The sequence below is a fragment of the Schistocerca gregaria genome, chromosome 4 (assembly GCF_023897955.1).
Source record: "Schistocerca gregaria isolate iqSchGreg1 chromosome 4, iqSchGreg1.2, whole genome shotgun sequence".
In the NCBI taxonomy this organism is placed as follows: Eukaryota; Metazoa; Arthropoda; class Insecta; order Orthoptera; family Acrididae; genus Schistocerca; species Schistocerca gregaria.
Window position 1 is genome coordinate 370,048,618 of NC_064923.1, and position 26,494 is coordinate 370,075,111.

Genomic DNA, 26,494 nt, shown 5'->3' on the forward strand with positions numbered 1-26,494 from the left:
AATGACGTGGATTCGCATTCAGGAGGACGACGGTTCAAACCCGCGTCCGGACGTCGTGATTTAGGTTTTCCGTGATTTCCCTAAGTCGCATCACGCAACTGCCTGGATGGTTCCTTTGAAAGGGCACGGCCGACTTCCTTCCCCATGCTTCCCTAATCCGATGAGAACGATGTCTTTGTTGTTTGTCCCCCCCCCCCCCCCCCCCACACACACACACCAAATCAATCAATCAGCTCAGTTCTCTCGTATTACATTTGGAACGTATTTCAGAGTAGGTGGTGTAATGAAGAATCTAATAAAAGATGATGTGTTTTTTGAATGTTGATTGTTGGAGAGGTGAGACATAACACTGACTGCAGCAGAAGAATAACAATAATGACATGCATATGCAGAATTTTATTTTAATGGTAAAACTGAAATTCCTATTGCGTTGAATAATGTCACTTTACCTGAGATTCTCAAATTCCTTCACAAGTCTGGCGCAGATTCGCCGTTGGAGAGCAGAAAAGCTTGATGACGCAGGACCGTAGTAATATTGAACTTCGGTGTAACAAATAATAGCAATGATAATGGGATTTCATAATAGGAAAATTATGGTGCAGAGTCGACTTGTGACAACGAAAACTGTACGTTCAACAGTGCGCTGTTGGTGTGCGATCGTCGCATCACCAAGCTGTACATTTCCAACGGTCTAATCAGCAGGAAACATAGTTCACAATCAGCAGGATAAGATCATAATAATTATGAAAACGAATGAAATAAAATGCATTTCTAATTACCAAGTATATTACGACATTGAATACAGAACGTCTTTCTTTGCATGTCCATTCGAAAAAGCCAACAAGCAGTAAAAGACAAGCATTAAAGCAAGAGAAAGTCGTCTATCAAGTTTTTAAAATAGATTATTCACGATTCTGTCACTAGTAAGGTATTCTCTGGATGATAATTGTACCCTTGACCTACAGTTACGAATCGTAACAGTAGCTTCAATACAACGTAAACCGTCGCATAATCACAATTATTCGGAAAACTGGTCCTCAAGAGGAAATTAAAATATTTGAATAACTTTTCACACTTCTTTTTTGCACAGAGACAAGATTGTGACAACTAAAACATTATTTCAGTTGCTGAATAGTTATTGCCTAAGCATGGCTAAAGATGAACTTGTAGTGAGGAGCTTTCGCAATTTTATGATTGATTCTTAATGAATTTTATTCCTTTGTCCTCATTGTTAGCACAGTGTCTGTTGAGTTGCTTCGGGGTATCTTGGCAGACTGATGTCGATTCGTTGTCGATAGGATCCTGTGATGGTTTTCTCGTCTGGGCCTGAAGATTCGTCTTTGCGCTCCTGCCTCCGCCAAGCCCCACTTGAAGAACATGAAATACAAGAAATAAAACATATTTTAAAGAATGACATATGCAAATTCGATAATATTTCTAAATTTATTTACGTGTACTTTTCATGTGTACTGGGGCGGAAAATTATTGATGTTAGGGCTTAGAAACCACTGTATCGTCGCAAAAGACGAAACGTCAGTGGGCAGGAATTAATTCGAGTATCGGAATATGCGACGTCACCTGATGGCTGTTCTGGTAAGAAGCTTCTTTAACCAGTATCCCATATGAGCAAACCTATTGCGACTTTGCCAGATGTTACTCGCACTTTAGGTAACTGGGCTACTCATGGCTCTGATTAAAATGAATAGCTCGATAATTCATAGAGTCGAGCCGCACACGTCTGTTTTCATGCCCAACAGTTAACGTGCTGAAAATAATAACATGTAGATACGATCCTGCAGTCAGTCTGCGGATTGACTAGAATGAATTAACAAAATAGACAGAAGTATTGAGCAAAAGACAAATTAATAATAAATAAAAAGGGCGCTTTCAAACGTCAGTAATTGATGTAGATTTCATCAGAGAATTCTGTTAAATAATGTTTTTTTCAAGAAAGTAAATCTCGAACATATGGAAAGTGGTCCTACAGTCACCAATTACAATATAAACAGGAAGTGCAGAAAAATTAATTTGAGAGCATTAGGAGAGGGTAGTAACCCCCCCGCGCTAAATAGCCATCTAAGGCACGCAAAAAACTAAGTCTATTTCGTGACCACAATGCACAAAATATTCGCCACCTCATATTAACTCAGAGTTAAGTATAACAATTTACGCAATAACACAAGAGAAATAACGAGTAGAATGTCATACTCTTTCTTTTTTTATATTCTGCAATGAAAGTGGATAAGTTAGAGTTCTGGATTGTAGCACATCCAAGCCTCGTTGAAGTGAAAGAACACGACACCAACCTCGTCGCTAGTATCTACTGCTTTCTGGTACTGGTTGGCGAAGAGTCAGCGGGGTTCACAAGATCATTGTTTGCGGAATCGATGTTGATTCTTAGAGAGAAGATTATCTGTCTTCAAAAAATTCATGAAATCAGAGTATAAAATGTTTTAAGGAATCCTAAAAGAGATTGACGTTAGTGATGTAGGCCGACACTTATGTCTGTCCAGCGACCCTTCCTGAAAGGCCGCACGTTGTAGCCACGCGGTCTAGGGGTGTGTTGTCACGGTCCGCGGGGCTGCCTCCGTCGGAGGTTCGAGTCCTCCCTCGGGCATGTGTGTGTGTGTGTGTGTTGTCCAGAGCGTAAGTTAGATTAAGTAGTGCGTACACTTAGGGACCCATGTTCCCTTAAGATATTACCACAAATTTACAATTTCCCTTCCCGAAAACGGCGGAAACGTGAATATTTTATTGTCACATCAAGCGCTTCATTTCTCGAGCGCCCTGCAATAAACTCCTGCTAGAAGAAGAGAGATTTCTTTCGCATAGTGTATGAAGGATCGTGTAGGGATCACATCAACTTCAATCATAAAATGTTCTTGACAGCGCTTGTTACTCCTACAGATTACGTCATGTCACTAATGTAGTACTGAATATCACAAAAACACAGATAAACCAAAACCATATATGGAAAGTGGTTTAAGGTGTTAAACGTGCACGCCTCATCAAAGAACGTGAACGTCGCACGCTTGCCCGCTCTGTAAACGAGGATAGGCCGATCTGACGACTGAGTAAGATACTGGTGCAGGCACACCGCTCAGACCACGCTGTTGAACACGGCGCTTCGCAGTAGACCGTCCATACGTCTCATTAAGTTGATCCAACGAGGCCGTCAATTATCAATGCTGTGAGGACGGGATCAGCGAGACTTGACCGTGGGTCAGTGCAAACGTGTTGCTTCTTCGGACGAATCACGTTTTCTCTTACCTAGGTCGGTGTTCATTTCCGGATACGGCGACATACTCGAAGGGATGCTACAAACGTGCACCGAGCCACGGATGCAGTGTGCTGGGGCTATGGTGGACGTTCTCTTATGGTTCCATGGCACCTGCGGTAGGAGCCCACCGTGGCAGCTGCGTGCTACGTGAACTCTACTGAAAACCACCTGCATCCCTTCATGCTTGACGTCTTATCCGACGGCGATAGGATCTTCCAGGAGGATAACTGTCCGTGTCAGTAGACCAGAATCGTGCTATGATGATTTGCGCAATATGATCGTGAACACACGTTGTCTTGGCCATGAAACTGTCCTGTCCTCGTCTGAAGCCGACAGAACACTTCCATGAAGCAATCAGGTGCAAGTTTCGCGCTCACAAATCATCCGTTCGTATTTAAAATGAGAACTGCGTGGCCTTTGCGTAAGCATTTGGTACCACATATTTCCGGAATCTTCCCAAGCGCTTGTCGAAATCCGTGCCACGCAGAATGGCTGTTGTATTTCGTTCAAAAGGGGCACCAACACGCCATACAATCGGCTCAGAAGTGTATGTAACTAAGCTAAGCAGTGGGTTTAGAGACGTCGTCGCCTGAGCTACAAGAGCCCTCATCAAGCGACTGGGAACCGATCAGTGGTGCAAGAACATTCGGACCTCTGTCGCGCACGGGTAATACCGAAATTCAGTTATACACTGTGCAACAAAACTGAAGGATCACTTTTTCCAAACCCCGTAACTGTCTCCCATTGCGACGCATGGTTTTGAAATTTGGAAAAGTTGCCTACGACCTTCATCTGTAATGGTGCAAGAGCATGGTTCTCAGCGACGCTCCATACAGCAAGGTGTCGAACATGCGATAAAAAGTCACAGCTCGGAAGTTCAACTCAACTGTGAGGTGGGTTAGTGTTGTGACATCGGCACCAAATTGCACCGTAATTCGGCCCAACGTCTCCTTGGACGCGTCACACTGTGAGAAAGTTGTCACAGCCTCTCTTACCTACATTTCACCCCTTCTTTTCACGTCTCTGCGATGGAGCTCAGAACCGCGACACCCAGCGTTAAAATCACGTGGTTTTCTGGTGGGTGGCCGAGGAAAACATTTCAGGCACATCGCCGCTGAGAATCGACACAAAAAGGCCTCATGAGGTGGCTAAAGGGCGTGAATGAAACCACCCCCTTCCCAGTCGAGTTGATTCCCAAACATTTCGCCTTGGAAAACGACAGTTTGCAGTGTGATGAACAGCTTGAAGATAATCTTAGCAACCCTCGACAATGCTGCCTCCCTCGGACGATTCAACCCTTCGCTAAGGACATATAGGGCTGTATCTATACTGGACGTGATCGCACCCCATTTTAGTGCAGCACTACCGCAATTTTTGTTCTCGTGGATGCGCTGGAACCGCCAGGGACCATTCAACACCATTCGACGAAATTTGAACCAGGACCCAAAGCATCAAATGATACTTATCGTTTTCCAGCCCTACTGCTTTACGCCCTCCTGTGGCGTGATCACGCGGGAGGGTAACGTTGACACGTGCGTGAATAAAACGTCAGTATGGCAACATCCTCGGTGGTACGCACGCTACTTCACTGTGCACGTTACAAAAGTATCTATCGGAGTCTTCGACACCAAATCAGCCTTCCGGCTGCTCTAGCGCGTGAAGGCAGACAAATTCCACCCAAGTGGTGTCGAAAGGCCGAGCTCTATAACAGCCGCTACGCTGAATTGGTGTCAAAATTTCTGAAGCTACAATTCTGTGCTCAACAAAGTTGCGTGAGTAGCAGAGAGGGGGGTGTGGGCGAACTACGGGTTCTTAAAGGGACCCCTTGGCGCTTTATTAACGCACATGTTTATGTTGCACACCCCCTTGATCATGCCACATTAGGGGGGAAAACAGGAGGGTTGAAAAAGCAGAAGTACCCTTTGCTGCTTCCAATCACGTTCAAATTTTGTCGAATGGTTTTGAATGATCCCCAGTGGTATCAACGTATACAAAGACAAAAATTGTGGCTGCGGTGCCCTCCAAAGTGATCAGGTCACGCTTAATGGGGATGCAACCCCACATGTCCTTGGAGAAGGGTTGAAACGTCCGAGGGTTGTGTCCAAGGTAGTTAATCAAATCTTACTGTTGCTCATCGTACTACAAACTGTTGTGTTCAACCGAAAAATATGTAGGGGTCACAGGCTCAGGGAAAGACGTGTTTTCATTGACGCCCTTTATACCACTACCTGCCTGAAATGTTTTTCTCGGTCACCCATAAGAAAACTACGTGATTTCAAGGCTGGGTGTCACTGTTCTGAATTCCATCGCAGAAACGTCAAAAGAAAGGGTAAAATGCGGGTGTGACGTGTGAGGCGTCCACGGTGCCGTTGGTCAGAATTGTGGCATAATTTGGTGCCAATGTCACAACACAAACCTACTTTGCAGCTCACGTGAAGCTCCGAGCCGTAGCCTTTTTTCGCCTATGTCAACACTTTGGTATTTCGAGCGTCGCCAAGTCCGAGGGTGACGTCAGAGGGCGCTACACGCTTGCACCATTACAGAGGAAGTTTTTAGGCATCTTTGAGCCAATTTCAGTGTCTTAGTGGGAGGCAGTTACGGGTCTTCAAAAAAGTGGTCCTTTAACTCCGATGCGCGACAATGGTCTGAACTGACCCCCATCGCCGAGCGTAGCATCAAATCAAGAGTGTATGGAAAAGAGGGGAACGGCGTTATCCGATGGCGATAACGCGCATACGCACGAAGCGCAGTGGTGGGCAGGCGCCGCGACGGCGGGGACCAAGTTACGCCGTGGGAGCGGATGAACCGTAGCAGCAACTCTGCCCGGTCTTCTTCATCTCTTCTTTGGAAGCTTGTGTTTACGCTGTTTGGAGCTACAGGGGTGAGACTATGATCATTGCTCCTATCATTATTTGCGGTATTGCCTGTTGTGTGTATGTGAAATGGCTCTGAGCACTATGGGACTCAACTTATGAGGTCATCAGTCCCCTAGAACTTAGAACTACTTAAACCTAACTAACCTAAGGACATCACTCACATCCATGCTCGAGGCAGGATTCGAACCTGCGACGGTAGCGGTCTCGCGGCTGCAGCCTGTAGCGCCTAGAACCGCACGACCACTCCGGCCGGCTGTGTGTGAAATCTTATGGGATTTACACACTACTTAACCTAAATTATCCTAAAGACAAACACACACACACACACACACACCCATGCCCGAGGGAGGACTCGAACCTCCGCCGGGACCAGCTGCACAGTCCATGAGTGCAGAGCCCTGACCGCTCGGCTAATCCCGCGCGGCAGGTATTACCTGTTCTTCATTCGTCGTTGTTGTTGTGGTTGTTGTTGTTATTGTTATCGCCTTCAGTCTGAAGACTGGTTTGATGCAGCTCTCCACGCTCGTCTATCCTGCGCAAGCCTCTTCATCTTTGCCTAACTTCCGTAAGTTACATTCACTTCACTCAGCTTACTGCATTCAAGACTTTGTCTCCCTCTACAACTTCCATCCTTTACCAAACTAACGAATCTTTGATGCCTCAGGACGTGTCCTATCAACCTATACCTTGTTTTACTCAAGTTCTGCCATAAACTTCTATTTTCCTCAGTTCGATTCGGTACCTCTTCATTTGTTATTCGATCTATCTGGTGTACAGCTTTATTCCATAGCACATAGTTTGAAATTATTCTGTTTTCTTCTTGCTATAAACTCCTTATTCTCCATGTTTCACTTCCGTGTAAGGCTACAGTCCAGACAAACATCTACAGAAAAGACTTCCTAACACTTAAATTGATATTAGAAGCTAACAAATTCCTCTTTTTCTTACTATTGCCAGTCCGCATTTTATATTCTCTCTAGTTCGGTCATCATCGATGATTGTATTTCCAAATAGAAAACTCGTCTACTCTACTTTGTTTCTCATTTCCTAATCCAATTTTCCGTACCATCACCTGATTTTCAAGTCAATTACACTCCACTACCGTTGTTTCCCTTTTCCTGATTTTTATATGTTTTTAAGACACTATCTGTTCAACTGCTCTTCCAAACCATTTGCCGTCCCTGACAGAATTACAATGTCATCGGCAAACATCAACGTTTTTATCTGTTTTCCATGAATTTTAATTTCCTTTCCAATTTCTCCTTGGTTCTCTTGACTTATTGCTCTCTGTGCAACTTGAACAACATAGGCGATAAGCGCCAACCGTATCTCACTTCCTTCCCAACAACGCCTTGCCGTTCATACCCTTCCACTATTACAAGTGCAGTCTGGTGTCTGTTGAAGTTGTAAGTGACCTTTCGCTTCCTGTATTTTATCGCTGCAACTTCCACTCAACATTGTCAAAAGCTTTCTCTAAATGTACGAATGCTATAAATGTAAGTTTGCCTTTCCTTAAACTGGCTTCTAAGATAAGTCGGAGGGTCAGTATTGCCTCGCGTGTGCCTACATTTCCCTGGAACCAAACTTATCTTCCCGACGTCGGCCTCTACCAGTTTTTCCATTCTTTTGTATAGAATTCGTTTCAATTTTTTGTAACCGTGCTTTCTTAAACGGTTGGTTAGAGTGTATTCATACCTGCAGCACCTGTCTTTTGTTATTCTGGGTAAGCTCATAAAAATAGCTGATACTCAACACACTAAGGCCTACACTAAAAACCGCAGTTTCGTAGTGTGTCGGTGTATGTACGGAAACAGAAGGAAATGTCACTTACCTGGTTTCAAGAATTGACATTTGCATACAAGCTTTGCATACCACTGCGAATCGAATGGAACCGGTTACTTCTCGTCCCGTTTTTATGTTTAGCATGGGAAGACTGATTGCTTTAATGCCTCTGTGCGTGCTGTAATTAGTTTAGTACTCGCCTTTCGTACGGGATAGGTATGTGGCAGTTTTAGTACATTCCCAGATGCGTCACTTTCTCCTGATTCTAAAAAAAGGTGGAAGTAGCATTTCGTGAGGTAGCTGCCAGTTCAGCTTTTTCAGTATCTTCATTACGTTGTCTCATGGATCAAACATGTGATATTTTGTGCTGCCCATTTCTTGTATACATTCAACATCATATGTCAGGCCAGTTTTGTATGGGTCTCACACACTTGTGCAACATCCTAGAATTATTTTGCAAGCTTTCGTTGAATGATTGCAGTGTCCTTCCAATGAACCGAACTCTGCCACCCGCCTTACATACGACAGAGTCTACTTGATAATTCGTTTTCATATCCCTGAAAATTGTTACGCCGAGCTATATGTACGAACTGACGGACTCCATTTGTGACTCGTTTATATTATAGTTATTCTACAACACTCTTCTGCGTTTTGTGAAGAGCACAATTTTACATTTACGAAAGTTTTAATCAATTAGTCAAACTTTGCACTAATTCCATATCTTGTCGGGATCTGACTGAATATTTGTGCGGATTTTTTCAGTCAATACTTCATTACAGATAACCGTATAACCCGAAGAAAGTCGTGGTTACTACGATGTTAATATTGTCTGCTAGGTCATTAATATACCAGATAAGTAGCAAGGGTCGCGACATGCTTGCCTGGGCCTCATTTGAAATTTCTTTTTCTATCGATGATTCACTATCCAGTATGATATACTACGGCCTCACTACCAAGAAATCTTCCAACCAGTACAAAATGTCGTTGGAAACGCTGCTAGGCTGTTTTTTCCTAAAATGTGAATGTTTATTGTAGCTGTCTCTGTACGCGTCCGCAAACGAGCGCCCATTTTTTCTGACCGTCACAAACAGGAGCCGCGACAGATCGTCAATACCACCAAGGATTTTTCCTGGTGGGAGGCCTATGAACTCAGTCTCATGGTGACACCAGCGGTGTTACTTTAGAGAATTGATGACTTCGGCCTCCATAGCCATCGCTAACGAAACGGGGACTGCTTTGCTGATCATTGGTCCTCAACAGTATTACAACGCGAAGAAACCCTGCGCAGAAAATCAAGCAATGTTGAATGGCAGGGTAATGTCGTACATGGACTGTAATGCCACGAAATTGAGTATTTGTTAAGTATGCCACTATACAGGGTAATTTTTTCCACCGTGTACAAACTCTAGGGACTGATTGATGAGAGGATACGGAACAAAAAGGTCTAATGGTCTTATGTCCGGAAACGCATTGTTTCCTTGACAGAGACCGTTTATTCAATCCTATATTGTTACAGAGACAGCGGTCTAATACGCACTGTACCATGCAGAGTATGTGTTGAAAATGATTTCCATGTGCCCCAACGCATGTGTGTACGCGCCGTAGAGTGTTCTGTCTCACACGTTCACATCGGCCAGGCTGTATCCGAACAGTGGCAAAGGCACCATGAATACGCTGCTCCTGTGTCTCCACATCTGCAATGGGCTCTGAATACACAATACTTTTGAGATGGCCCCATAACCAGAAATTGCACGGGTTGAGATCCGGTGAACGAGGCAGGCCATTCAACTGGACTCCATCATCCGATCCATCGACCAGGGAAGACATGATTGAGATGCGTCCATACGTTAACGACGAAGTGGGCTGGAGCACCATCATGTAGCAGCCACATAAGCCTTCGCATGATCAATGCAGTTCTTTGAGCAGGGAAGGCAAAGTCACCGGAAAAAACATCGCTAGTTGCGGCCTTTTAGGTGACACGGAAAGAAAACTGGTCCCGAAATACGGTCACCAATTATCCTGGCCCCACACATTCCGGCTGCACTGATGCTGATAATTCGCGGTCACCATATCATGGGGGCTCTAGATGACTATTATGAAAGTTGAATATACTATCCGCTTCAAGATAGCCTCATCTGTAAATAGGATGGATGACATAAATCCCGGAATCGTGGTTGGCTGGCGAAGAAATCAGTGACAAAACTGCTCCCGGCGTGGAAAGTCTGTCGCTAGTAAGCCCTGCACACACTGTAAGTCATAAGGGTAGTAACAATTGTCATGGAGAATATTACACACTGTCATCTGGCTTATCCTGTTCAAAAATGATTCAAATGACTCTGAGCACTATGGGACTTAACTGCTGAGGTCATCAGTCCCCTAGAACTTAGAACTACTTAAACCTAACTAACCTAAGGACATCACACACATCCATGCCCGAGGAAGGATTCGAACCTGCGACCGTAGCGGTCGCGTGGTTCCAGACTGTAGCGATTAGAACCACTCGGCCACCATGGTCGGTCGCTTATCCTGTAACGGCGGGCCAACTGCCTGGTACTCACACAGCGATCGCCTTCCACAGTGTCAATCACATTTCTTCCAAGTCTGGTGTCCGCACGTTTCGGATACATCCTTCAAGATTTCCTGAAGCGACGCTGTCTCGAACGCCGAAACACTGTTGCAAGCACTGAATGTTGTGGTTGTTTTCGGCGGGGATAGGTCTCCTGATACGACCTTGTTGCCTGTCGCCCGTTGCTATTTGCCTTTCTGTAAGTGAACACGATGTCGGCAAGCTCTCGATTCGAATACTGAACCATCGTGTGTAACGCTGTATCTGGTCCACTACAAGGTGATTCACCAAGAGAAGTGAATCGGACACAATATTTCCAATTACGAGAGGGCGCTAGGGCATGGTGTATGAGGAACAGTACCACTCTCTAGGAGATAACCATGCATGGCGTAACTCAGGCTGCCTTGTACAGCGCGTATTAGACCGCCGTCTCTGTAACAACTGTGTGATTGAATAAATGAACTCTAGCATGGAAACCAAGCATTTCCGGACATAAGTTCATTAGACCTTTTTTGTTCCGCATCCTATCATCGATCAGTACCTAGAATTTGTACACGGTGGAAAAAATCATCCTGCATATTTATCTGTGGGAGTTTGCCTGTATTGTCAATGGTAATAAAAGAGATGACTGGACGTAATAGTTGCGGTATTAAGTGTCTTAACAATAAGATTTTAGAATGAGAATGAGCGAAGAAACACGGTTCTAAATAATTAGGGGAACAAGTGTATCAACGTCCTGCATGTTAAATTTTGACATAGGCAGTGCTTGTGTCATTTTGCATGGCTTGAGATCTTCGCTTTCAGTGTAGGTAACAATTACAATCATTCGCCATCTATTGGCTGTGTTATGCGCTAGAGTGTCAGATGACCACTCAGAAGGAAGTGAGTGCCGGTATCTCATTGTTTTTTTAGTGAGGTACACAGATAGAAGTTGTCACTTGTATTCAACAAAAAACGTGGAGTGCTAAATCTTAATGCAGTGCGAGTTGCAAGGGCGGTCTATTTGATCAAAAAAGGATGGACTTTCAGTCGTGTTGCTGCAGACTCCGCCGGCCGCGGTGGTCTAGTGGTTCTAGGCGAGCAGTCCGGAACCGCGGGACCGCTACGGTCGCAGGTTCGAATCCTGCCTCGGGCATGGATGTGTGTGAAGTCCTTAGGTTAGTTAGGTTTAAGTAGTTCTAAGTTCTAGGGGACTGATGACCACAGAAGTTAAGTCCCATAGTGCTCAGAGCCAAGCTGCAGACTCCAATGCCTCTCCATATGTCATCCATAGGTTGTGCACACATTACAGTGAGAGGGTCAATACAAAAGACGAGTTGGACGAGGTCGCCGACGCATTACAATCCGACGTTGCGTTGCGGCGCAATACAAATACCGCCAGAACACTGCAGGCGATGTCAGAAGGGCCGCTGGAGCCGCTGTGTCTCATCAGACTGTAACGAACAGGTCCTTCCGACCCAGACGTCCTGTTTTGAGGATTCCGCTTATCACGACAACATCTTGTACCTCGCCTTCAGTTCTGCCGTTCCCGTTTCAACTGTCAATTTCGTCACTGGCGACTGTGATATTCGCAGACTATTCCAGATATCCTGTGACGCTAGGTGATGGCCGTATTCGTTTGTGGAGACCCTTGTTGAGCAGTACCTGCCAAATGTTGTACCGGAAATCGACAGATTTCCACGGTTCTGTGATGTTATGGGGTGGCTTCAATGTTGACAGCCATACGGGTCCTGTCGTTGTCTTTGGTCGCCTTACCACCATGAAGTACCCCGGACAGGTCATGTTGGTCCATGTGGTGGCTACTGCATACGGTGGTGGCCCTGAATTCCTTCTAATGCCAGGGTCCTTGTGTCAGCAGAGATGTCTTATGAAGCATGGGCATTGAAATAATACAACGGCTGGCGATGAGTCCCAATGTAAACACTATCGTGCTTACGTGGGACATGCGTGACAGATGTGTGAGTGGCCGTCCTGTTCCACTATAGACTCTTCAAGTAATCTCACAGGCTCTCATTGAAGAATGAGAATGGAAACCTCAAGAGGAACTCCTTACAGTTGTGCGGAACATACCACATGATTGTCAGGCAGTGGTAAACGCTCACAGAAGGCATACTTGTTACTGAAGCTCTCAGAGTCCAATGCAAAGTGCCTAGGATGACACGATGAATGATTGAAACTTCCTGGCAGATTAAAACTGTGTGTCGGACCGGGGCTCGAACTCTGCGGCGAGATGAGATACTGGCAGAAGTAAAGCTGTGAGGACGGGGTGTGAGTCGTGCTTTGGTAGCTCCGTTGGTAGAGCACTTGCCCACGAAAGGCAAAGGTCCCGAGTTCGAGTCTCGGTCCGGCACACAGTTTTAATCTGCCAGGAAGTTTCATATCAGCGCACACTCCGTTGCAGAGTGAAAATCTCATTCTACGATGAATGATTGTTCTACTGTGTTTTCAACACCTGCCAGACATTTCAATACTTTTTATATAAATGATCGAGGATGTAATGATGTCTTGTTTGATACTTAATTTGTGAAAGATAGAGGTAAAATATGGCAACGTTGCAGTGCTCAATTATTGCTGGATGGAGTATGGCAGACGCCCAAATTCGTGTTCCCCTAATTCGTTTGAGCAGCGTATTACACCAAAATATCGGACTATAAACTACCTATAACATTCGCATTCAGATACAGCCTGCTCCTTTGAACAGCAACAAGTCTATTGCTAGGATTAACTTCTCCCTCTACAAAGCTAATTATATTCTAAAGTGTGACACTTCGTTGCCGCACGAAAAACTGCAGAGAGATTTGGAAATTAAATAATTAGATTTTCAGATAGCGTGAGAATGATGAATTGGAAACGCAAAGTGGGAAACCCTTGCCACCCAATTCTTCCGAAGATTTAAATGTATTATCGGAATGTAAACCAAGTTCCTCGTGTTTCAGCATCACGACACTGGTATGCTAAATAAACGAGCGCGGAGGTAGATTCAATTGACGCTCGTATAGAAAGATTCCTTTCTGTTGGTACTACGTCTAGGGTGCTAAATCTCATGACTCCCATTCCTCTCTCTCTCTTTCCAGTAAACATTCTGAGCGACCAACATTTAATATTTTATTCTACATCGCCATGTGTTATTCAGTCTGAAGATTGGCTTAATGCAGCTCTCCATGCTAGCGTATCCTGAACAAGTCTCTTTCATTTCTGCATGACTACTGCAATATACATCCGTTTGAACTTGCTTACTGTAGTCAAACTTACACACGCCTAACACACGCACACACACACACACACACACACACACACACACACACTGACGATTAATCAATGCCTCAGGATATCGATCCCTTCTTGCAGTCTAGCTGTACCATAACTTTCTTTTCTCTTCAGTACAATTCATTATTTCTTCATTGTTATCCAATCTGTTCTGCTCTTCTTCACCGTTCTTCAGTTGCTCCGCATTTCAACAACTTTTATTCTCTTGTTTGAGTTGCTTATTGTCCACGTTTCACTTCCGCACTAGGCTGCACTCGTCTCAAATATTTTCAGAAAAATCTTCCTTACACTTACACATCCCTATGTTGTGTAATACCCAACGCAGATTACTTCAAACTGTTTACTTCTCCATTGGTACTCCGCATTCTACCTTACTGCCTGTTACTGAAGGTGGCTTGGTATCAACATAATTTCCCCTATTTCCTGTTACCGTTCCGAAATGAGCGCGGGAAGAACGGACTTTCTTTGAAAGCTCTTATCTCTGATTTTCCAGTCAAAGTTGGGCAATCACGGAAGTTGGAAAGAAAAACATAGGTGCATAGAAGATAACTGTCAAGAAACCATGGATAACGGAATAAATATTTTAATTGATCGTTGAAAGAAGGAAGTACAAAAATCTTCAGGGATATTCAGACGTACAGAATTACAAGTCACGTAGGAAGGAAATAAATAGGAAGTGCAGGGAATCAAATGAGGAAAGGTTCCATGAAAAATATAAAGAAGTCGAAATAGATATGATTGTCAGAAGGACTAATTCAACATTTAGAAGGGTCAAAACAACTTACGGTGAAATTAAAAGCAAGTATGGTAACATTAAAAGTGCAATGGCAATTCTACTGTTAAGTGCAGGGAGAGAGCTGATAGCCGGAAAGAGTACATTGTGAGGGGGAAGACTTGTGTGATGTGCTACAGGAAGAAACAGGAGTCGATACAGAGGAGATAGCGGATCCATAATTAGACTCAGGCTTTAAAAGAGCTTTGGAAGGCTTAAGATCTGATAAGGCAGAAGGGAAAGATAACATTCCATCAGAATTGCTAAAACCATTGGGGAAAGAGGTAACAAAACGGTTACTCATGTTGGCATGTAGAATATATGAGTCTGGTGATATACTATCGGACTTTCAGAAACAATATCATCCAAACAATTCCGAAGATTGCAAGAGCTTACAATAACACAAGAGTGCTCAGATTATCGCACAGTCAGCTAAACAGGTAATGAATCTAAATTGCTGGCATGAATATAATACAGAAGAAGGGAAAAAAACAGAATGTACTAGACGAATATCAATTTGGCTTTAGGAATGGTAAAGGTGTCAGACGGCAATTCTGACGTGGCTGTTGATAATGGAAGCAAGACTAAAGGAAAAACAGACATGGTGCTTGGATCTGTCGAGCAGCAGAAAGCTGTAGGGGAAGACAGGCAGTATACAGTATGTACAAAAGCCAAGAGGAAATAATAAGAGTGGCCGAAAAAGAACTAAGTGCTCAGACCAAAAAGTTTGTAATATAGGGATGAAAAATAGGGGTAAGCTGTAGGAGAATACCGGTAGTATACAGTATGTACAAGAGCCAAGTGGAAATAATAAGAGTGGGCAACAAAGAACGGAGTGCTCAGATTAAAAAGTTTGTAATATAGGCATGAAAAATAGGGGTAACCTATAGGGGAAGAGGGGTACTATACAGTATGTACAAGAGCCAAGAGGGAAGAAGAAGAGTGGGCGACCAAGAACGAAGTGCTCGGATTAAAAAGTTTGTAATATAGCGATGAAAAATTGGGGTAGGCTATAGGGGAAGACTGGTAGTATACAGTATGTACAAGAGCCAAGAGGGAATAATAAGAGTGGCTGACCAAGAACGAAGTGCACGCTCTAAAAAGGTTGTAATATAGGGATTCAGTCTTTAATCGCCTACTGTTCATTCTATAGATAGAAGAAGCAATGCCGGAAATAAAAGAAAGGTTGAGGAAAGGAATTAAAATTCAAGGTGAGAAGATATCAATGGTAAGATTTGCTGATGCCATTGCTATCCTCAGTGTAAGTGGAGAAGAATTACAGAATGTGCTGAATGGAATGAACGGTCTAACGAGAACAAACTATGGACTGATAGTAAATCGAAGAAGGACGGCAGAAATTAGAACAACGAGAAACGCAACATCAGGATCGGTAACCATGGCCGGCCTAAATGGCCGAGCGGTTCTAGGCGCTACAGTCTGGAACCGCGTCACCGCTACACTCGCAGGTTCGAATTTTGCCTCGGGCATGGATGGGTGTGATGTCCTTTGGTTAGTTAGGTTTAAGTAGCTCTACGTTCTGACCTCAGAAGTTAAGTCCCATAGTGCTCAGAGCCATTTTTCGCTAACCATGAAACAGATGAAATTAAGGTGTTCTGCTTTTTTTCTCAACAAAATATTCCACGACAGTCATATGAAAGAGGACAATAAAAGCAGACTAGCACTGGCAAAAAGGGGCATTCCTGTCCAAGAGACTAAATTTGTAACATTCTACATTTGGAGCACCGCATAGTATGGTAGTGAAACATGGACTGTGCGAAAACCAGAACAGAGAAGAATTGAAACATTTGAGATGTGGTGCTACAGGAGAATGTTGAAAGTTAGGTGGACTGATAAGCTAAATGAATGAGGAGGTTCTCCGACAAAATCAGCGAGGAAAGGAATAAGAGAAACACTGACAAGAAGAAGAGACAGGATGATAGGACATCTGTTAACACATCAGGGAATAAGTTCCGTGGTACTAGAGGGAGCTATAGAGGGTAAAAAGTATAGAGGAAGATAGAATGGAATACATCCAGCAGATAATTACGAACGTAGGTAGCAAGTGCTGCTCTGAGATGATGAGTTTGGCGGAGGAGAGGAATTCATGGCGGGCCGCATCAAACCGGTCACCGGACCCCTCCTCTCCCCCCCCCCCCCCAAAAAAAAAGTCGTGAAAATCCGCATTAGTTAGGGGCTTTGCCCATAACACTCCAACCGTTCTCAGTTGGAGAGAGATTTGGCGACCTTGCCGGCCAAGGTAGGGTCTAGCAAGCACGCAGAGAGGCATTAGAAACTCTCGCAGTGTGCAGGAGGCTTTATCTTATTGAAATTTAAGGCCAGTTTGGTTTGCCACGAAGGGCAACAAAACAAGGTGTAGAATATCGTCGAGCTACCGCTGTGCTGTAAGGGTGCCGCGGATGACAACCAAAGGAGTCGTTTCTGCTACGAAAAGAAATTGCACCACAGATCATCAGTCCTGGCAGTCAGGCCGTATGGCGGTCAAAGTGGGGTTTGTGTCCCACCGCTGTCAGGAGCGTCTACACACACGTCTTCGCTTGTCATCGGGTCTGATTTTGAAGTAGGAGTTGTCGCTAAAGACAACTCTACTTCAGCCAGTGAGACTCCAGGCCAAATGTACCTGACATCACTGCAAACAGGCTTGTCGGTGTACAAAGGTTACTGGTAGTAGGCACAAGGTGCGTCGTGAGCTTAGCCCCCTTTCTGTGAGCCGACTGTTAGTGGTCCTTGTGGTCACTGAAGTACCAACACAAAAAGGACATCAGCATCAAAGGATGCAGGGCGAACACAGGAAGAATGAAGACACAGGAACCATCGGTATAACGGTTGTTAATTGTCGTAGCGGTATTGAGAAAGTTCCAGAGCTCCAAGCTCTAGTAGAAAGCACTGATGCTCAATTCATTATAGGCACTGAAAGGTGGCTATTGGTGGAGCTAAGTCAGCCGAAATTTTTGCGAAGGACCTAACGGTGTTCAGAAAGCACAGGCTAAACACAGTTGTCGGTGGCGTGTTTGTTGCTGTTAGAAGTAGTTTATCTTGCAACTAAATTAAAGTCGATAGGTCCTATGATTTAGTATAGATAGAGGTCATTCTTGGCAACCAGGACAAAATGATAACTGGATCCTTTTACCTACCTCCCAACTCAGTTGATACAATTGCTGAAAGATTCAAAGAAAACTTGAGGCTAATCTCAAACACGTGCCCGACTCATACAACTGCAGTTGATGGTGACTTCAATTTACCGTCGATATGTTGGCGAAAATACGTGTTTAAATCCTGAGGTAAGCATGAAACATCGTCCAAAATTGTGCTGAACCCATTCTCTGAAAATTATTACGAGCAGTTAGTTCATGAGACCACTTGAATAGTAAACGGTTGTGAAAACACACTGGAACTCTCAGCAACAAATAATCCTGAACTAACAATGAGCATAGAAACGGATACAAGGATTAGTGAACACAAGGTTGTCGTAGCGAGACTGAATATTGTAGGTCTCAAATCCTCCAAAAAAACAAAAAAAACGAAAAAAGCAGATAGAAATTCATTTAACGCCTTACTGAGAGACAATCCCCACTCCTTCCAAATTAACAATGTAACTGTAGACCAGATGCGGCTTAAATTCAAAGAAACAGTATCGTCAGCAAATGAAAGATTTATACCAAATAAATTAAGAAATAGTTGATCCCCCTTAATACGCAAAACGGGTCAGAACACTGTTGCAAAAACAACGAGAAAAGCATGCCAAATTTGAACGAACGCAAAATCTTCAAAATTGGCGATCTTTTACAGAAGCTTGAAATTTAGCGCGGACTTCAAGGCGAGATGCTTATAATAATTTCCACAACGAAACTTTGTCTCGAAACGTGGCAGAAAATCTAAAGAGATTCTCATCCTATGTAAAGTATGCTGCAAAACACAATCAATGCCTTCTCTACGTGATAGCGATGGAAACACTATCGATGGTAGTGCTGCTAAAACAGAATTTCTGGACACAACCTTCCAAAATTCATTCACCAAAGAAGACAAAGTAAATATTCCAGTATTCGAATCAAGAACGACTACAAACATGAGTAACGTAGAAGTAGATACCCTCGGAGTAATGAAGCAACTTAAATCACTTGATAAAAGCAAGTTTCCGGTCCAGACTGAATACCAATTCGGTTCCTTTAGGAATATGCTGATACAATAGCTCCAAATTTAACAATCATATACAACCGCTTGCTCGACGAAAGAACCGCATGCAAAGACTGGAAAGTTGCTCAGGTCATACCAATATACAAGAAAGGCAGTAGGGGTAATCCACTAAATTACAGACCCATGTCATTAACGTCGATGTGCAATAGGATTTTGGAACATACGTACATCAAAAAAAGTATTGCATCACGCCGGTTACCAGAACTCCTGAAGATAGACGTTGACTGCGGATATTGTTATTACAGACACAGCCCCTTTGTTCCGAGATGTCACTAAAGCCGTCCAAAGATGTAAACAACCATGCATAAGCACCGCCTATTAGACGGAGGGGGTCCGACAGCCGATCAGTTTGTCATACCACCAGGAAGTAGGTACACGGCTGGTGTTGTCTGTAGTCCAACCATGTCTAGACGGTCAATACCGCGGTTCGATCGCGTCCGCATTGTTACTTTGTGCCAGGAAGGGCTCTCAACAAGGGAAGTGTCCAGGCGTCTCGGAGTGAACGAAAGCGATGTTGTTCGGACATGGAGGAGAAACGGAGACACAGGAACTGTCGATGACATGCCTCGCTCAGGCCGCCCAGTGGCTACTACTGCAGTGGATAACCGCTACTTACGCTCGGAGGAACCCTGAGAGCAACGCCACCATGTTCAATAATGCTTTTCGTGCAGTCACAAACGTCATGTTACGACTCAATACGATTCAAACTGTGCGTAATTGGCTGCGTGATGCGCAACTTCATTCCCGAAGTCCATGGCGAGGTCCATCTTTGCAACCACGACACTATGCAGGGCGGTACGACACTATGCAGGGCGGTACAGATGGGCCCAACAACATGCCGAATGGACCGCTCAGGATTGGCATCACGTTGTCTTCACCAATGAGTGTCGCATAGCCCTTCAACCAGAGACTCGTCGGAGACATGTTTGGAGGCAGCACGGTCAGGCTGAACGCCTTAGACCCACTGTCCAGCGAGTGCAGCAAGGAGGAGATTCCTTGCTGATTTGGGGTGGGGGGGGGGGCATTACGTGGGGCCGACGTACGCCCCTGATGGTCATGGAAGGCGCCGTAACGGCTGTACAATACGTGAATGCTATCCTTCGACCGATAGTGCAAGCATATCGGCAGTATACTGGCGAGGCATTCGTCTTCATGGACGACAATGGGCGCTCCCCATCGTGCACATCTTGTGAATGACTCCCTTCAGGATAACGACATCGCTCGACTATAGTGGCCAGCATGTTGTCCAGACAGGAATCCTATCGAACATGCCTGGGACAGATAAATGGCTTTTTATGGACGAGGTGATCCACCAACCACTCTGAGGGGTCTACACTGAATCGCCGTTAAGGAGTGGGACAATATGGACCAACAGTGCCTTGATGAACTTGTGGATAGTATGTCACGACGAAAACAGGCATGCATCATTGCAAGAGGACGTGCCACTTGATATTAGAGGTACTGGTGTGTACTGCAGTCTTGACCACCACCTCTGAAGGTCTCGCTGTATAGTGGTTCAACATGCAATGTGTGGTTTTCAAGAGCAATAAAAAGGACTGAAATGATGTTTATGTTAATCTCTGTTCCAATTTTCTGTACAGGTGCCGGAACTCTCAGAACCGAGTTGATGCAAAACTTTTTTTTGATGTGTGTATATTGTGTTCAAACATTACGAATTACCTCGAAGAGGACAGTCTATTGACACACAGTCAACACGGATTTAGAAAATATCTTTCTTGTGATATACAACTAGTAGCTCTTTACTTACACGAAGTGTTGAGTTCTCTTGACAAGGGATTTAAAATTGATTTCGAGAAGGCTTTTGACACTGTACCTATCAGGTGGCTTGTAGTGAAATTGCGTCACAGTTCGTAATAATTGACCGAAAGTCATCGAGTAAAACAAAAGTGATTTCTGGTATTCCCCAGGGTAGTATTATAGGCCCTTCGCTGTTCCTTATGTATTCAAACGATTTAGGAGACAACTTGAGCAGCCGTCTTACGTTGTTTGCAGATGACGCTGTGGTTTCATCAGAACAAATTGCAAAACGATTTAGAAAAGATATCTGTATGATGCGAAAATTGGCAACTGACATTAAATAATGAAAAGTGTTAGATCATCCACTTGAGTGCTAGAAGGAATCCGTTAAACTTCGTTTGTGCGATAAATCAGTCAAATCTAAAGGCAGTAAATTCATCGAAATATCTAGGAGCTACAATTGCGAACAACTTAAATTGGAAAGAGCGCACAGAAAATGTTGTGAGGAAGGCGTACCAAAGACTGTGTTTTATTGGTAGAATACTTAGAAGATGCAACAGATCTACTAAGGAGACTGCCTGCACTACACTTGTCCATCCTCTTTTAGAGTACTGCTGCGCGGTGTGAGATACTTACCAGATAAGATTAACAGAGTATATTTAGAAGATTCAAAGAACAACAACACATTTTGTATTATCGAGAAACAGGAGAGAGAGTGTTCAAATGGCTCTGAGCACTATGAGATTTAACATCTGAGATCATCAGTCCCCTAGAACTTAGAACTACTTAAACCTAACGAACCTAAAGACATCATCCACATCCATACCCGAAACAGGATTCGAACCTGCGGTCGTAGCAGTCGTGCAGTTCCGGACTGAAGCGCCACTGCGGCCGATCACCAAAATTCTCTTCCGAACGAGAAAAAATTTTGTTGACGCTGACCTACATAGGAAGAAGCGATCATCATAATAAAATAAGGTAAAGATAAATGTGCGCTATTCAGGAGTGGACTAATTGAGAATTATTGTGAAGGTGGTACAGTGAACCCTCTGCCAGGCACTTAAGTGTCATTTGCAGAGTATCCATGTAGATGTAGATGTGGATCTGGAGCTCTATTTGCCTTTCTCACAATTGCTCCGTCCTCACGTTCTGTCGTCTTCTAGGCCAACCACTTCCTTCTTGACGCTGTGTGCGGCCGTAGTTGGCCCATTCCTGACAGAATAATCGAGTAGTGTCATCCCTCCCACTCAAATTTCGAGCGGTTCGCCGATTACTCCAACCGGCTTCTTTGAGCCCAACAAATCCTGTCTTAAATTCTGACATCTGTGAATATTGTTCACGCTCCTGTCTGTGAGGCATAGTTACTGTCCAGCTGATCACACGGAATGAAATTCGCTAAGACTTTATGCCCTAGTGTCGACATGTCCCCTGTTACTATTCTTGCCAGCTGCGCGACGAATAGCACTACAGCGTCTGCATTTTCCGTCGATAGCTTTATCAATATCAGGTTTTGACCAATTTGTATAACTTCTTCGTGTTGTGCCTTTTCTTTGTGTCTTAGTGTTTACACGAGGAAACAAAATATAGGTTGACTTTTCTAGTAAAGCATGCTCTCCGAATTTTGACAATAAATCACTTCGTGATACACAACGCCTTTTATTTAGCGTCTGCCACGTAATTCGCTGGGCGTCCCGGCGACGCTATGGCGTTTACTCTCCAAATCTGTGTCGAATTTGTCTTCTGTATTAATCATAAACAGTTAGTGTTTCAGACTGATGAGCAATACTCAATAATTAGTAGAACTAGGGTTTTTTAATCTACATGGTTCGTGGTAGAATTTCATTTCCTTAGAATTCTCCAACGAATCTCACGTTGGTATCTACTTTTTCTGGAACAAGTGTTAAATGGTCGTTTTACTTTATGTCGCTTCCGACGCATACATCTAGGTGTCTGATGGTAGTCCATAATGACTGGCGGGCGGTCGTGTAACCGAACAGTAGTGGATCTCTCTGCCCGTTTGCATTGGGGACCCAAAACATTATGGACCACTTGCTTAATAACGTGTTGACTCACCTTTGGAACGCAATACAACCGCGGTTCTACTGGAATTAGTTCAGCAAGTCCTCGGTAGGTTTCCTTAAATTACAGACCAGAAATTTATTTGGTGTGGAACTGGCGCCCAATAGTATCTCAGCGTGACTTCACTGGCACGCTTCTGAAATGATCATACTCGTAGTACGGTTCGGTTCTGGCCTTGCGACACGGACAGTTATCTTACTGGAAAATACCATCGTCATCTGAGAAGACATCAGTCATGAAGGCATACGAGTGCTTAACAGTAATGTTCAGGCAGATCACAGCTGCCTCCGATTACCACTACAGATCGCATGGGAGCCCTGGTCAATATCTCACACGATAATACTAGTCTCACCAGCCTGCGTCGCAGCTACATACTCATTTTTCCACAGAGTCGTCAAAATTCTTTATGCAGGGCGTCAGATTAAACAGCTTTCAGTCGTCTAGTTTCTAAACTTGTTTCATTTGACTATCAGTTTCAGCGTTTTACTACGCTATCTTCAGGCCCCTGACCAATGTGTAAAGATTCTACCTCTGTTCTGATCAAAACAAGGGAAACTAGACGGCTGAAATGTGTTCAGTTGGACATCCTGTATCGCACAGCCTAGTCCCTCAACCACCTCTGAAAAGATGGGCTTACAGAGATTCTTTGTCTTACGACTCTGCCTCTGGGTAATATTGCCCACGAAGTCCATATTTTATAGACCTTGTGATTGAGATGTCAGTGCTCAGTGAGGATTGTACGATGGATCTAGTAGGACAGTCCATTTAAATCTAGCTGCGAGTTGCATAGTCTTGTTTTGTTGCCAGCGGAAGTTCGTCTTCTCTGGCATTATTCTGGAAATTCGGGCTTTGATATTAATCAGTATCGCCTTGTGACAGTTGCTGTAGACTCCAAGAAATTCCAAAGAACAACAGCATTCATACGCTAGAGGTCACTGTACATCATTTAAGCTGTAGACGGCTGCGACTTGAATTACTGCTTTGTTGCGTAATTCGTATTTCGCAACTCTATGGATTGTATTTTGAGTCCTGCTGGTGTTTCTGAAACCATGTCTCATCTCCGGTGACGATGCTGTTCAGTATATTATCACGTTTCCCGTCGTACTGGTCACGCAGGTCCCAAACAACTTCCATTAGGTTTTTGATGATCTTGCGTAAACATCTCCGGAACCAGTCTACAAATATACAGGATTTGGACAAATATATGGAAACACTAAAACACACCATATTAACACATCTAATACGGCGTAGGAGAACCGCTGGCACTTGGAATAGCTTACAGTGGTCTCGAAATCGATAAATACAGGTCCTGTACACATTTCAAGGGAATCTTATGCCGTTCTTCCTGCCAAGTAGACCACAAAGGCTCAATAATATTGAGGTTTGGTGATTGTGGTGATGCGACAATCCATGGTTGTGCTCACAAAACCAGTCGTGGACGATGTGAGCTGTGTCAGCAAGGGTCTTGGAACACAGCAACACCGTTGGGAAGAAACATTGTACCATGCGATGGACTTGATCAGCGACAATGGTCACGTAATCCTTGGAAGTAATATGACCTTGAAGAGTATCCATACGTCCATAGAATACCATGATATGGCTGCTCAAATTATCACTGAGCCACTGTCATGTTTCACTCCTGGTATACAAACTCGACCAGAAGTGAGACAAGACTGTGAGACAAGACTCATCCGACCAAATGACTTTCTTCCATTGCTCCATATTCCAGGTTTTATGGCTTTGCCACCATGGTTTCCTGTTATGGGCATTTGCATCACGGATGAGTGGTTTTGGAATTCCAGCTCGCACTGCCTTCCCTACTTATGGAACTCCACTCAGATGGTTTCGGTGCTAACAGGATTCGCGAGTGTGACGTTCACTTATGCAGTAATTTTTCAGCTGTTGCCCTCTTATATTTCGTCCAAATCCTTTTCAGCGACTGAATATCACGATCACTCAACACACACTTTCGTCCATGTTGTGACTTAGCGGGTGTTGTTTTTCCGCTTTTCGTGGATGCGCTATAAATCATTGATATGGTGCCACTTGGAACACCGAACGCTTTGGCACTCTTGGTTACGGAAACATCCATCATACGAGCACCAACAATTTACCCACGTTCGAATTCACCTAGCTCTGACACAATGCACTCCCAACTACACGGAACGCTATTCAGACCAAGGGTGACAATTGCGCAATGTTGAGAATATTAAACAGATGGCGCCCTTGGTCAAGTCAACAGCACAACCTGCAAGCTTGGCTATGTTCTACCGTGCATTTCTATCGGTCTTTCCAAATTTTTTTCAAACTCCTGTACTTTATGATATCCAACGTTTCTTATGACTTTGTGTAAGACATCACGCTCCGCCGTGCACACAGTTCTTTGGTCGTAATCTGTCGATCACCAGGGATGAGTTGATCGAGGGACTGTGCATAATGGGGAATGCAGCTGAGCGAGGTCGACTTCGGGAGTGGCTTATTGTGCTAACCGTTTTCATCATTACTGAAACGCAGCACACACTTCCTCATTTTACTCATGTAACTGCATCTTATCCATACTCCTTTGGCAAACGTTGGTTGGTGTTAATTGTCACAATTCAGCGACAAACGTTTGTTTTATGCGAACCTCGATATTAGAAGCATTTTCGAAACGCTTCCGCGCTGGTGCTGTCTGCACAGAAGATCCAGAAATTAGTGCTACAGCAAAACAACGTGAGTCGGACACAAATAGCAGGAGACAACAGTTTCTGAATTGTAATCTCCTTGACTGACTCCTGTTTCAGATGTCAATTCATCACTATGGTGATTATATTTGTTGGAGCTGTAGCATTATGGTGCATATTCCTTTCTTCCATGGGCTATTAGTGCAGATTCTACTGAAATTGAATAGAAAAATTTCTCAACATCTATAAGTCCGAGACCAAGTGGTAATTCACACTCATTGCTCCGTTGCAGTTTCGATCACGATTTGTGGCGGGTCCATCGCTCTGCATGAGCTTTTAAAGCAACTACGAAGCATGTCAGGAAAGTAAGAATCGTTTTGGAACAAAGCTCACAAAAACATTTTTTCAAACCGAAATTTACTTTTACAAGAAAGAGCATTTCTTCAACTATAGTTGGTACCATTGTTCAGACATATGTCATAGCGGAAATCCAACTTTTCTGTGCCCGCTTCATAGATAGATGGCCGACCGCGGTGGTCGAGCGGTTCTAGGCGCTTCAGTCCGGAACCGCGCGACTGTTACGGTCGCAGGTTCAAATCCTGCCTCGGGCATGGGTGTGTGTGATGTCCTTAGGTTAGTTAGGTTTAAGTAGTTCTAAGTTCTAGGGGACTGATGACCTCAGATATTAAGTTCCATAGTGCTCAGAGCCATGTGAACCATAGAAAGATGGCGCCAGTGAAGCCAGCCACTGCTGAACACCGCTTTTTACGTCATTTTTTGCTTGCTGATGCCTTCTCAGAGGTGAAATTGTCAATGCGGTACGTTACTGGGAAGCACTGAGAAAACGTCGGCGCGCAGTCCGAAACAAAAGACGTGCAATGCTTAGTCATGGCATTGTGCTGCTTCGTGACAACGCAAGGCCCCATTCTACTGGTGTCACTCACAAGGTAAACTCCTCATTGCACCCCCCCCCCCCCCTCAGATTTAGTGATAAGGGGGCCCAGTGGACAGGAAGAAAGTGTACTGAATTATGGAAAAAGCTAAATATAAACAGTGAACTGTCCAAGGAGGAGAAGTGCAAGACAGATCAGGCTCTAAGCGCAGCGGCGTCGTGGTTAAGTGGTTACGGTGGCAGATTGACACGCGGACGACCCGTGTGTCAATTATTTTTCCCCCTGTTCTTTGTATTCAAATTTGTGTCTGTGCCGTGGTGTAACGTCCGTTTGCAACACCTAAGTG

The 26,494-nt window shown here is 44.2% G+C and overlaps 1 protein-coding gene across 2 annotated transcripts in view; it reads right to left on the bottom strand.

Annotated features, from left to right (window-relative positions):
• The window catches only part of LOC126365869 (beclin 1-associated autophagy-related key regulator), a 414,889-nt gene that overhangs the window by 60,804 nt on the left and 327,591 nt on the right, over window positions 1-26,494 (bottom strand). Inside the window, exon 11 of one of the 2 annotated variants that reach the window (XM_050008556.1) lies at window positions 757-1,367. The exons of the other annotated variant lie outside the window; for it this stretch is intronic. The gene's annotated coding sequence lies outside the window, so the exon portion shown is untranslated. Of the gene's footprint in view, window positions 1-756; window positions 1,368-26,494 lie in introns of those variants that run through there. 2 annotated transcript variants of the gene reach the window in all.